Source organism: Sphaerodactylus townsendi, linkage group LG01 (genome assembly GCF_021028975.2).
Source record: "Sphaerodactylus townsendi isolate TG3544 linkage group LG01, MPM_Stown_v2.3, whole genome shotgun sequence".
Classification (NCBI taxonomy): domain Eukaryota; kingdom Metazoa; phylum Chordata; class Lepidosauria; order Squamata; family Sphaerodactylidae; genus Sphaerodactylus; species Sphaerodactylus townsendi.
In genome coordinates, this window is record NC_059425.1 from 32,418,741 (window position 1) to 32,432,864 (window position 14,124).

At 45.0% G+C, this 14,124-nt stretch overlaps 1 protein-coding gene across 7 annotated transcripts in view; it reads left to right on the top strand.

The window, feature by feature from the left end:
• The window catches only part of EXTL3 (exostosin like glycosyltransferase 3), a 178,447-nt gene that overhangs the window by 68,232 nt on the left and 96,091 nt on the right, over positions 1 to 14,124 (top strand). For all 7 annotated transcript variants that reach the window (XM_048517072.1, XM_048517103.1, XM_048517064.1 and 4 more), the window contains one exon: positions 6,972 to 7,112. The gene's annotated coding sequence lies outside the window, so the exon portion shown is untranslated. The remainder of the gene's footprint in view (positions 1 to 6,971; positions 7,113 to 14,124) is intronic.

Below are 14,124 nucleotides of genomic sequence, written 5' to 3' on the forward strand. Positions count from 1 at the left end.
TCTAGGTGGACATTGCATTTTATATCCAAGTCTCTCTCCCTCCACTCCTCAAAAGAAGGATGGCAGAGAACAGGAAATATAGTTGCTTGCAGTTTGGGCAACAGAGGCTGTCCTGGGAACGGGTAGAATTCTAGCATCTTTCCAGGCTGCATGTAGCCTGGCATTAAAATAATCTTCCTTTGACTTTCATGGAGATTTGTTTGAAATCCTAATGTAGGCAGGACAATTGATGGCATTCTTGTAGTTGCTGGGAACATTAAAGAAATGTATTCTCTTCTGGCGAGAGGCTTTAAGCCAAGAGAGGCTGAGGAAATCCTTTAGCGGTATCAGATATGATACTTGGAATTTGAATTCCTTTGGTAGAGATTAGATTGTGTCTCCCTACCCCCCCCCCCCCGCCCCCTGTCCAATCCTTTGGTGCACAGATGGTGCACAGATGGTTTTAATATGAGACTACCAGAAGTGGAAAGGGGTGGAGGAAATCTTCCCAAAGGTTAGTGATCGGCTTGGTTATTCCTTGTCAGAAAGGACAGCAGGTAGGTGCCATTGTGCTGATTCCTGCTACTTCAGGATTACAAGAACCACTGCAAGAATTGAAGAAAGCAACTGTGCCAAAATGTTTCCCCCACCCCCAATAGAGAATAACACCAAGGTAGAGTGTGGAACTTTCTAAATTGCCCTTATATTACAGCTGATGTGACCCCATAGGGCAGTGAGGGTGAACCTTTTCAAGACCGAGTGCTCAAACTGCAACTCAAAAACCACTTATTTATCGCAAAGTGCCAACACGGCAATTTAACCTGAATACTGAGGTTTTAGTTTAGAAAAAACGGTTGGCTCCAAGGCACGCATTACTCGGGAGTAAGCTTGGTGGTAGTCGGTGGCTTTGCTTTGAAGCGACCGTGCAATGCTTTGAATGGGTGAATCATGACCCTAGGAGGGTTTAGAAGCAAGCCCCATTGCCAGCAACCGAGCTTACTCCCAAGTAAAGGATTGCGCTTTAGTTCTTCCCATGAAAATCAGTGGGGTTTAACAGCACTTAACAGGGTTACCTACATGTCGTACCCAGTGGTCCAGGCCAGCCTAGATGTGTGTGTTGGGGGGGGGATTTTCTGCCCCCCCACATGATGAACTCTGTGCGTGCATGCCCACCGAGAAGGCTCTGAGTGCCACCTCTGGCACCCGTGCCATAGGTTCGCCACCACTGCCCTAGGGTTTTCAAGGCTAGAGACATTCAGAGGTAGTTGACCATTGCCTGCCTCTGCCTAGCAACCCTGGTATTGGCTGTGGTGGGTTTCTCACATTTTACCATGACATGTCTCTGCCAGCCATAGAAGTGGGCAAAACATCAGGAGCAAAAACTACTGGACCACGACCACATCGCCCAGAAAGCTCACAACACTCCATTGGTTCTGGATGTGAAAGCCTTCGAAGTACATCAGCCCTGGTATTCTTTACTGGTTTCTAATCCAAATACTAAGCAGAGCCTGCTTGACTTCTGAGATATGATTATCTCTGGCTACCTTGGACTATCCAGGTCTGGGCATCTGGAACTGGACTGAAACATAATGCAGGGAGTCAGCCTAGCACTTTCATGCCCTCAGTGCTACTTAACTCTGCCTGGCAACCCTGTTACCAGCTCTTGCTGCTAGAACTGGTTCACTCCAGATGTCTCATCTTGCAAGAGATGGTTCAGGCCAGTAGCACAGTATAGTGGGGACAGTGGGAACACTGGAGCTATTAAGATCCTTACAGCAAATATGCTCCTTCCGGAGTACAGCAGGCGGAATTCCCAAGTGGGTTCTTCCACTTAAGCCATGCTGTCCTCAGTGGGATAGTGCAGGTATAGCACAATTCATCTGTGAGCCATGGTTTGGGAGAGGGCTGTAGTTTTTCCTGCGTTCCTCCTGTTCCTTCTCTTGTACAGAGTCCCCTTCCTTCCTTTTCCTTCACTAGCTTTCACGCACAGTAGAACAATGCAACTCTTCCGGTATTAACTTTTTTGTTGTTGGATTTATATCCCCCCTTTCTGTCCTATAGGAGACTCAAAGGGGCTTACAAACATTGCCCTTCCCCCCTCATAGCAAACACCCTGTGAGGAAGGTGGGGCTGGGAGAGCTCAGAAGAACTGTGACCAGCCCAAGTTCACCCAGCTGGCGTGCGTGGGAGTGCACAGGCTAATCTGAATTCCCCAGATAAACCTCCACAGCTCAGATGGCAGAGCGGGGAATCAAACCCGGTTCCTCCAGATTAGAGTACACCTGCTCTTAACTACTATGCCTCTGCTGTTCCTTTCCACCAGGATTTGAAGCTAGTTTGCAAACCAGGACTTAAAGTCGAGATTAGCTAGCACTTTATGCCGGATGACCATCCTGTACCTGCCAGCCAGGATGAAGAGAGATGCTGTGTTGTGTCTGCACCAGACCAGCTTATAGGCTGCTTCTAAAAGGGGTTTAAAATTGCTTGCTATGTTAAAAATATCCCTTTCTTCCTTTTGGCTTCATTTCTTAGTTTAAAAAAAATAACTTGCCCCCTGGGGTTATTCAGCCCGTAGGCTTAATATTAGCCTGCTGGGGATTGAGTTCTCCTATTCTCTCTGCCCATGATTGTACAGATAGGTTAAAAGCTCTCTGTACCACATCATGGCTCTTGAAGTCTCAGCAGCTTGCGTGTGGCAAGTGTCATTTGAAGAACTCTGTGTAGATTACTGCTGGGGCCATGAGGCTCTTCCCTGCCTGGACAAAGGTGGGCACAGTTGAGTGCAGTTGCACCCAACTGCAGTACTAGATTCTGTGTTTGGCCACAGCCTTAAGAAGTAGACCGAAGCTGAGAGAAAAGCTACTTATTGTTGGGGTGCTGTGTGGTTTCTGGGCTATATGGCCGTGTTCTAGCAGCATTATCTCCTGATGTTTGGCTTCATCTGTGGCTGGCAGGGGATTCAGGTCCTCTGAAGATGCCAGCCACAGATGCAGGCGAAATGTCAGGAGAGAATGCTGCTGGAACACGGCCATACAGCCCAGAAACCACACAGCACCCCAGTGATTCCGGCCGTGAAAGCCTTTGACAATACTTATTGTTTGTCATCATTATCAGGAGAAAAAGGGTTCAGAACCAGGGTGCCTTTCGAATTAAAAAGTGGAGGACAGGAAGCCACAGGGGCAAGAAGTCATCCTGCCCTGCAGGGCTTCTCAGGAGCACCTGGCCAACTGCAGTTGTAAAATAGGATTCTGGGCTAGATGGATCTCTGATCTAATCTTCTGGGGTTTATGTTCTGAAAATGGGGTATGTGTCAGAATAGTTTATGCCCTTGTCTCCTTGCCAGAGCAATCTTAAAACGATTACTGTATTTTGAGACAAATGTGTTGCCTTTTATTCTAAAATTGTGCTTCAGCAATGTTTGATAGATTGTCTCTTTCAAGACAAAAGGGGGGGAAAGGGGAAAATGCTCCTCCGTTGCCTGTTCAACAAACTGTGTAGCTAGTATTTTGCTCTCGCTGGTGTATAACGGATGTGAGCTTTCTCCGTCTAATTTTTTTGCAGTCACACGTTCTCTTTATCTCTTTTGCTTCTAATTTTCTCTGTTGATGGCTTCAAGCTCCTTTTTTATTTTGTTTGTTTTGCTTAATAAAGTTGGGGAATTTTTTTTTTGCTTTAAAGAATAATTTTAGAGCTCTGACTAAGCATATGGAAGCCTGCCAGAATTTTAGTCTGAAGATTATGTCCTCCCCAGTCAAAGGCACGATTATGTCCTCCACTGTTATGTCGTCCCCAGTCAAAGGCACGACCTGTTTCCATGAGGTTAGCAGAGTAATGCTGAAATGGTCTGGTGTGTCTGCCTTTATTGCTGAACCTTGTTTAAATGAAAGATCTAAGGCATAGGTGTCAAACTCCCGGCCCTCCAGATGTTATGGACTACAGTTCCCATCATCCCCTGCCAGCGGCATGCTGGCAGGGGATGATGGGAACTGTAGTCCATAACATCTGGAGGGCCGGGAGTTTGACACCTATGATCTAAGGTATAAAACGACAAGGATGTGGAATTTTCAGATGGGGATCGAATGGTTCTGCTGTTCTTCCTGAACAAGACAGTGATGGGGGCTGCAACTTCATTTTTGAATCTCTTTTATCGTTGACTGGCACCTGAGGGCCACGACATTCCTCTGCAATAGCTCTCTAGTTTTTCATTGGACCACTTCCAGAGAAAATGACGGTTGTGGCTTGCTTCTGTGCTTCCCTAATCTCTTAATGATGAACTCAAAGTTAAGGCAGAGAGAGACACCTGTCTTAAAATGCAGGTTGCTTATGAGCAGGTTTGAAACTCTTATGGAGGGGATTCTGCCGACGGAACTCTTCTGCAATCACTCTTCAAAATGGTTTCTGGTACTGGAGCCTGACTAGAAAATGTAATGTGCCCAGGAGGGTTGTTGGCAGAAGAAATAGCCAGAGAAGGGTCTCAGCATCTCTCTGCGCTTTCACTCTTCCATGTGAAATCCATACCTGTTACAGTTCACAGCTGTTAGGTGCCTTCCATAATTCAGGGCTGCTGCAGTATAGGTGTGTGTCTGTACTGCAGTAACTTTAATGTGTTTGCCTGTCTTTGAGTCTTTTTGACTAGTAAAAAACTCTTTACTAATCTTATGGAGTCAGCTAAATTCTGCTGTTTTAGAAAATGAGTTCTTTGCCTTCAGTTTAATAAATATTAACAGTAGCAAGGGCACGTTCAACAAGTAGCCTTGGTATTTAGTGTTTGTTATGATTCTGGTGTTACTTTAGATGGGAATATGCAGACCAACTTTATTCTTATCAACGTAAAATATCTATTGATTTCTTACATAAGAATTTTCAGCCTCTTTGGGTGATTTACAGTTTTCTCCTGAACCCTGGATGCTGGCAACAGCACGACTTGTCAATATCCCATGCTTTCTTGACCGAAAAGATTTTTTCCCGAAAGACCAAGCTCTGAAGAACAAAGAGCATCGCAACTGCGTTCAAATATATAGCTGTATCAGCCAGAGTCAGCCAGAATCCTGGGGAAGCATGACAACCATATTTTGAAGTAGCCAACCAATGCACAGGACCCACTTCCCCGATGTTTCCTACATATATGACAGAGCAAGGGAAGGAACCCCCACCACTCCACCCACACACAGTGGTATATCCAGTGGCAGATGGAGATTTGAATCTCTACCTCCAAACACATTTTTTGACAGACAGATAAGACAAGGAAGCATGGCTAGTCCAAGTAGACACCTCCATGGCTTCCCTGGGGGAAAGAAACCTCCAAAGGAAGATCCACGTGAAGGTTCAAGTCTGGAGTGGTGGTGGGAAATAATGCCCTTAAGAACAAACAGCTGCATATTCATACAAGGCATCCCTGTCATCTTCACTATTAGCATATGGGTAGGAAGCTCTCCTGTGGGAAAACCAGAGCAAAGGGTTCAAATTCTGCCAAGAAGAATACTAGGAATAAGGCAAAGGCTACCTTTTAGCCAGCAGCAAGTCAATCAGCAGCAAAATAGGCAAAGGAAGAAGGACGGCGTCCATGCCTTCTATTCTTCTCCAAGTCCTCTGAGGGGCTAGCCTTGGAAAGAATCCAGGCACATCTGAGGTTTTGTACTGTTAGAACCAATTGCTCCAGATGGCACAAAGGGGGAAAAAACCTTCACTATGTCAAACATTTTTTCTCTTTAGCCTGATATCTTTCTTTCCTAGAATGAGAAACTTAATATCATACATTCTTTAATATTACAAAATTCTTTAATATTACAAAAGTGGGTTTCCTATTGGGACTCTTCCTTTCTGATCTAAGCATGTGGTCTGCTTTGTTTCCTTGGCCTAATTATGGAACTAGGGCCCTTTCCGCACGGGGCAAAAACAGCGGCCCAGGGACAGAAAAACACTAGTCTCTGGGGAGCTGTTCACAGCAGCAGCGCCGTCCTGTGTGGCCCCAAGCAGCATGAAGGTGCTGCTTTCCACCTCCCTTCCCGAGGGAGGTTTTTGGAAACGCCCAGCCTTCCCCACCTTCCCTTACTTCACCTACTTCGCCCCTCCAGCTGCTGGTCTCGAGGGCTGCCTGAGACTCCGCTTACACTGCCCTCCCACCCCCCTGGAGGTCGGGGAGGGCAGCATGGGCGTGGTCCCTGCAGACTTTCCTCAAGACCAAGACAGCTGGAAGGAGTTAAAATTGAGGGGCGTGAGGGGGATGCACTGTCGCTTAACAGCCCCCTCCCCTCCACCGGCATAATTTCTGCCATTGGAGAGGCGCCCTTTCTGCTGTAAGTTTGTGGTTTTATTTATGTTATCATTGCTTTAATTATCAGAAAGAAATGTGCTTGTTTCAAACTAGCAACATCTTTGTTTGTCCACTCCTCATCAGGTAGAGCTTTCACATTCTTATATTAGTGTTATATTAGTCAAGTCCACTCCTTGGAGGAAAACCTGCTCAGGATCCCTGGCCCAAGAGAAGTCCAGCTGGCCTCTACGAGGGCCAGGGCCTTTACAGCCCTGGCCCCTACTCAGTGGAACAGGCTCCCAAAGGAGACTAGGGCACTGTGGGACTTGCGAAGTTCCCACCAGGTCTGCAAGACGGACCTGTTCCACCAGGCATTTAGCCAGCCGGGTTGAGGATAACAACAACACCCCAATTCCATCTGGGCCTCCTGTGGGCACAGGCTGGGAGGGAGGAGAAGGGGTATGCCACCATCTGTTTTATGGTTTTAGAGTTCAGGAAGTTCATTTTAATGTTATATGTATATTAATTGGTTTTATTACTGATTTTAAAAATTGTGAATCCTATTTTTATTGTTGTTCACCGCCCTGAGTCCTTCGGGGGAGGGCAGTCTATAAGTATGATAAAATAAAAAATAAATAAAAATAAAATTATAGGAATCAAAATTCATACTCCTTCTAATACTTTTCTATGAATTCTCCAGTAATGGTCTCTTCCCCGTTCTGTTTCGTTTATTCTGCAGTTGATCCTGCTGATCATCCATCAAACTTGAACTCAGAAGGAGTCTGAAGGCATCAGTCGGTCTTCACCTTTGCTCTGCATCTGATGTAGTTTACCTGTATTGGAGGTTGCTTTCACTTTGCACACTAGCCAATGCATCTGGGTAAGGTGGTGTTCTGTGTTGAGTGAATTATTGCTTGCACTTTTGTTTACTTCAGTTTTCTTGGGGGTGAAAGCTCTACCTGTTTACTTCAGTTTTCACAATTTTCCCCAAAAAATGAAATTTCTTTTTCAAGCCATGTGGTTATTATGATAACAATGTATAGTTGAGCAAAACTACCTCACCTACCTCATAGGTTCATGGTGAACAGAAAATAGGGAAGGGAGGATCAAGTATATAAAGTTATTGGGAGAACTGTGGGATTAAAATATACTAGATTAATAAATTATGATTGTAAAATTTGCTGCAGAAAGTAAAAGTAGTAAATAAAGGTCTGTCCTGTGCCCCACCCCCCTTTAAGGAACTAGTGTGGAATGCTGAGATTCAAGAAAGTAAGAATTAACCTTATTCCAAGTGGCAGAAGTGACTAGAAAGTAAATTTTAAAAGAGACAGTTGTCTGTTGAAGCAGGAATTTGTTGAATGGAGCATAATTTGAGGTAAATTATAATCAACTAACTGCTCTTAGTTGATTTATGTGAGGACATAATTTTCTCTGTTTTGTCTCTTTCTGGGGTAATAGTGGTTCAGTGCCACCGAATGAATGAATGAATGTTGTTTTGTTATGGCATTGTCTCCCTTGCTGCTAGTTCTAGAAAGGAAACTGCCTGCCTCTTTCCTCCACACTTATGAAATTCACAGGATTTCACAATGACGCAAATCCTTGAGTGGCCATGTAGAATCCAGGTGTTCTGTCCAGAATCTGCAGGAAGCAGAAGTGTCGCCCTGACCTGCTAACCTTAAAATAGAAATTGCATTGACTTGCAGGCTACATCTCCCAGATTCATGTTGGTTGTGAAAGATGAATGTTGAGTTTTCTCATTTATTTTATTATTGATGATATTGAAGTGGTGATAGACAGCCTGTGAGCTTCGTAGAAATCTGTCTTCTTAAAGGCAGTTATTCCCACTGTAAATTTTAGAAAAGGTTCAACGTGAGAGGGAAGAAGTTTGAAAGAAAAGGGAATGGGTATGAAATTTGTGTGCGTACATGTATGTGCATTAGACTGTAAAACAATACATATTTCTACCCAAGTATCTACCTGTCCCATTTTGCTATTTGAGTAATGCTGCTTTTAAGGCATATGGGCTTTCTGGATTGTTGTGTTCCTGTGGAAACCATCAAGCCTGTAGGGCAGGTACCTTGGAAATTTCCCAAAAGGAGGCTTTGATTAAACCAGAATTTTGGCTGCGTATCGTAGTCAACTCAGCAATCCTTCACAGACTAATGCTGTCATTTTCTCTTTTTTCTTTCCCCATTCCTCCAACCTGAAATCTTTCCTCGCCTGAATCTTAAATTTTAAAAGATGAATGTTGGTATCCCAGAGTATAATGCTTATCTACTTTAGAAGGTATCATGCTGATCTCCTTCAAAATGGTAGCAGTGTGATTTTTCTTAGGATGATCTCTCCCAGTTAAGTAGATTTGAAATAGGTTCCGAGCAGAGAAGAGAGTACTCCTTCAAACAATTCATAACTAATTTATAGAACTCGGTGCTAAAAGGGGTAATGCGAGCTGAGGCAACTTAACAAAAAATGGATCATCTGAACTCCTGAAACCATTTGACTTTTAGCCAAGACAAGAACTCCTGCGTGTTGGATTTTGTGAGTGCCAGCCTCCTCCGCCATGAAGGAGTTAACTTGCTGTTTGCTTGCTGCAACCAGATCAGTTAAATTACCTTGTAACAAATAGGCCATTGATTTTTTTAATTCTTACTCTAGAACAGTGATGGCGAACCAATTGGCCATGCTGGCAGGCGCTGATGGGAATTGTAGTCCATGAACATCTGGAGTGCCATAGGTTCGCCACCACGGCTCTAGAATGTAGGCATCTTTTGCACAATTTGTAGAATGCTTGTTGGACCATTGGGTATCAATAGAGATGTGTCTTTTGACTTGTGTAAAAAGGGGGAGCTTTGGGTAAAAGTTAGTGCTCTTTGTTTTTCCAGGCTCTTCCATTTCTAATCTCTCTTGTACTAATCACTATGAAGCTAAAACGCAGCTTCGTCCGAAAGGTTGTTTATTCTTTTCCACCCATGTATGCCCTTCCTATTTAGTATTGTCATTTTGTAAAATCTTACTCACAGGGCTCGGTTTGCTTTCATTGCATTACTCTGCTAAATATGAATTATGAAATTGAATATTAATATCTCACCCCTGTACCATGTTTGGAGACTGTACTTTGAATCCCAAATTCTGGGAACAAGCAGGTGGCTTTTTCCAAATCTGGTTTGTGGGCTTTCTGTCGGCATTTGACTGATGAGAATGGGCAACCTCTCCACCAGGCAGTCTCAGGCGGTTACCTAGGGTGGGCAGGTGGGCACAGGTGTGGCAAGCAAGACCCTGAGCAACACTTCCAGTCCTACTGCTTCTGCTGCTGGGGGCCTGCTCACTTGGCCTGTTCCTGTGAGGCATCTTTTCCCCCTGCTTAGGGCTGTGTATGTCTGGCTTGGGCATGGAGATTCAGGGCACAGAGACCTGACCCTGGGTGTGAGGACATGGCATGATCAGGCTGCAGCAGGGGGCACCTGGCTGGCCTGAAGACCTGTGGGCCAGCCCTGGAGGGAAACAGTATTCTGGCTTAGGTGGTCTTATCTGCTGAGATTCTTCTGGTAGTGGCCCTTGATGAAGTTTCCTTGTCCTAGGACACTCATAGAAACAAAGGGTTTCAAGGGTCATCTAGGGCCAACCATCTGCACAACTAAGGAAATTCAATAACTACCCGGTACCTTTTGTTTTGGCATGTCCCTATCCTGTGTAGGACAAAATTCCTATGATGGTTCTTTTCTTGCAGAGCAGGGGTGACCATATCTTCAGCCAGTGGAGCTGGGGAGATCTAAGTGTCTCAGAGGTGAATTTTACCAGTAGTGATGTTACATCTCATTCCTCCCTTTCCACCCCTCACATTTTGGCTGGGCCCCTGAAAAATCCTCTCTCAACCCTATGAAAAAGGGCATGCTTAAAGTCTCTTTTGAAAATGCAGAAGTCTTTAAGGCAGCATTTTCCTTTCTTTTTTTGAGGTCAGCATTGCCTATTTGGAGGGGGGGAAAGAGTGGTGAAGCTCTCTTTGACTGGATCAGCGCTGCTCCCCCCTTGTGCACTGCCACCCTCACTAAAGCACCATAGTGAGCAAACGGGGAAGGTACACAACCACAGGTTAATAAGAGACAATATGCATCATACAGGCTATTGTTTAATATTTTGTATTTCTGTCTATTCCTTTTCAGAGCAGCCTTGAAGTTTTCTTAATGAGGTCGGCACTTATCTAGATTCCGACTAGCTTTGCTTTAGTGCTTGTTTTGTAAATTTCATTTAAGGTAAAGCTTCCCCTTCAGTCGTGTCCATCCCTGGGGCACCACTGCAAGCAGTGATTTTATAGGCAAGCCTTTTGTGGGGTAGTTTGCCATTGCTCTCCCCAGCTATTCTTTTACCCCCCAGTCTATGAGCTAGCAATTCTTTACCTAATTCAGGAAATGGATGGATGGCTGAGTTGACCATGAGCCAGCTGCCAGGATATCTGACCCACAGGGGACTCAAACTCCCGACAGTGTGAGTGGCAGTTCAAGAACTTAACCACTACGCCACGTGGTTCCTAAATTAAATTTACCGTTGTGCATTCACACTGTTACTTACAAGTAAAAACTAGCAGCAGTGGCGTAGGAGGTTAAGAGCTCGTGTATCTAATCTGGAGGAACCGGGTTCGATTCCCAGTTCTGCCGCCTGAGCTGTGAAGGCTTATCTGGGGAATTCAGATTAGCCTGTACACTCCCACACATGCCAGCTGGGTGACCTTGGGCTAGTCATAGCTTCTCGGAGCTCTCAGCCCCACTCACCTCACAGGATGTTTGTTGTGAGGGGGGAAGGGCAAGGAGATTGTAAGCCCCTTTGAGTCTCCTGCAGGAGAGAAAGGGGGAATATAAATCCAAACTCCTCCTCCTCCTCCTCTTCTTCTCCTTCTCCTTCTCCTTCTTCAGTGGGAGATATTTACTTTTGAAGCAGTTGTTTCAGCCTGTATGGTGCATATTGTCTCCTATTAACCATTTGGGAAGCAGGCATGCCCTGTGCTTCCCCCCCTTATCTTCCGAAAAGCCACTGGGCAGTTAGGATGACAGGGCATGGCAATCTTAGCTCCAAATGGTATGTATCACTCAACGCATTAAGCTTCATTGGAGTGCGTAACAAACCTTTAAAGTCCAGCACCCCAAGCTAAATTTCACAAAGCTTCAGAACGGCATGCTGCTTCTGAAACAGGCCTCTTCCTTCTCAGCACTGAAGAGAGGGACCCTACCTCTGCTGCGCATGGAGAGAAGCTGCCCTTTGTCATGTCCTTCCTTTTGGTACTATAATGGCTGAGTGGCTGCCACTTTAAAAATGACTCCTCAAATGCAGCTGCTGGATGGGAGTCCAGATAGGGCTTGCTGGTCACTCCTGCTGTGGAGTGACCATGTGCGAATCTACATTCACCTGCTGAACTGATACAGCTATTTCTGTGTTTTATTCCATGCGTTCACGTTTTCAGGGCACACGTTTCACATCCAGCACATCGTTTGGCTTATTTATGCTTCCGAACCACTACTTGAGGGGAAACGAGTCCCCCATGGCTGCAGGAATAACCCGGACGCTGCTGGTTAGATGTGGAATTAATGAGGATACTAATCAATTAATTAAAAATATCACCCACCTTTATCCTGGGCATCCTTGGACTCAAGGCAAGTGATGAGCGCTTGGGCCGTCAGTTGTCCGATCAGCTTCTTATCCACCTTCGCACCTATTTGGAAAGGCATGAATTGAAGGGTGAACGAAGCCAACTATTGCAGCCGGATTGCCTTACTCTCTGCCATAAATTTACTCAAGAAGAGTGATGAGGTCTTATTGGGCTTGAAATCACTGTGCTAAATGGCTGTAATGAGTCATTATGTGCTGGCCTGAATGTGTCCTGTGGTCCGTGGTAAGCTGGAATGTATGTGAAACCCTTCTGGATGCTTTTGTTCCTGCCTTCTTCAGAACTTCTTACAGTTGAAGAGCCCACCTACTGCATCTTTGAAGAGGACACTTGGGCTGAATACATAGAAAACGGCACAGCACCCCAGGGTGGGGTGGGGGGGGGGGAGCAACTGCAGAAGATTTCCCAGGGCAGTTCTGTTGCTTGAACTGAAGGAATAAGGGAGTAGAACTGAGGATGCGATTTTAACCCTTTGTGAGATAGAGTATTGCTATAGAGACCGGAATACCTTTTAGCGTTTTTAAATATAGTGTTTTAAACTGGAGATGAGCTCAGGAGGTGAGGCTGAAAACTAGAAAAGCAAAGTCTGGCAAAAGGCTTTGGAATATCTAGATTTCCAAGCTGCATTGTATTGAACTCGACAGTTCCATTTTTCTTTTTGACCCCGTTTGGTCTCCTTGCTCTTTGACCCCTTGTTTGCATGATTTCCAGATTTAAAACTCAACTTAGTTCTTTGCAGCTGTGATCCAGCAAAACTGCATATGTACCAGGGGAGAATTCCAGTGCAGTCAAAATCATGTTCAGTTCAAAATTTTAAAGTTTAATCTGAGAAATGGGTTGTCTCTGCAGAACGCTGAAACCTGTCTCTTCTACATTATCCTGGGTTGTAGTCTGTGGAGTTCCTGAAAGAATCCCAGTTTAAAAATTACTGTGTTCACGAAATAGAAAGGTTCAAGATGCTCCCCTCCCCCAATACACTAACCGCACTGCTAATTCTGATGACACAAAAACTGAAAGAGTAGGCGTTGTGTAGAAAGAGGCCGGTTTCCCTTCTGTTAATTTCCCATGTTAACTTGTGATAAAATCAACACTGACCAGGGTTAACCATAGTTAGCTTTGAACCAGAATCTCAAGCCAGGGTTAGGAATTGGTTTCTAACTAAGGTGAATCTGTGATTAATTCCAGCCTCTTTTAATGTAGTTAAAAGATTAGTCTACATTGCATCTAGACTAATAGTAGGAAGGACAAAAAAACTCCCAATTTGATCTGAATTTGAATGGCAGCGGTTACAGTTTCAACCTAAGCTCAAATCCCCACTGTGCTGTGGAACCTCGTTGGATGAATTTGGACTATTCAGCCACTTTAACATACCTCACAGGACTGTTGCAAGGATAAAATGGAGGAATGAAGAATGGTATAAATTGCTTTGGGTTCCCATAGTGGGGAAAGGTGTCTATAAATGTATCTATAAATAATAATAAATATAGCTCAAGCTGGGGAATAGATACAAAGTTGGTTGTGGTGGGTTTTCTGGGCTGTGTGGCCGTGGTCTGGTGGATCTTGTTCCTAGCATTTCGCCTGCATCTGTGGCTGGCATCTTCAGAGATGTATACATGTATACATCTCTGAAGATGCCAGCCACAGATGCAGGCGAAATGCTAGGAACAAGATCCACCAGACCACGGCCACACAACCCGGAAAACCAACCACAACCAGTTGAAGATACAAAGTTGCCTGGTGGGTGGGAGGAAGGGAGGGAGGGGGAGAAGGAAGCAGGGAAAGATGAGATGATGTGGGGTCTGCCAGGAGAGGGAAAAAGAGAAAACAGTGTGGAGAGGGGATACATAAAATGATGAGATACTCTCATCCTTTCAGGTTCCCCCAGGCTGAACTGGACCCAGCTCAGCCAGCACAGTGCAACTTTGCCAGAGTATTCCCAGGAAGAGGGTGCCCAGGGGAAGGGGAGAGAGAGAACTGAAGAGAGATAAAGGTGGGTTGGATGGTAAGGAGAAAAGGAAGCAGGAAAAGGGGAGAGGCTTGGGGTTTTTTTAGGGAAGGAAAGAGGAATTTGTGGGAGAGGAGATTCCCAACCCTCCTGCAAGTCTTTGAAGTTTTCCCTCTTTTTATGGACTTATTTGGAAGTTGGAGAAACAACTTCCGGTGTCCTGAGCTAGGCACAACTTTGTAAAAGGTCCTTTTCAAATGGAATATTGCTTACTGCAAACCAGTTTGTGGA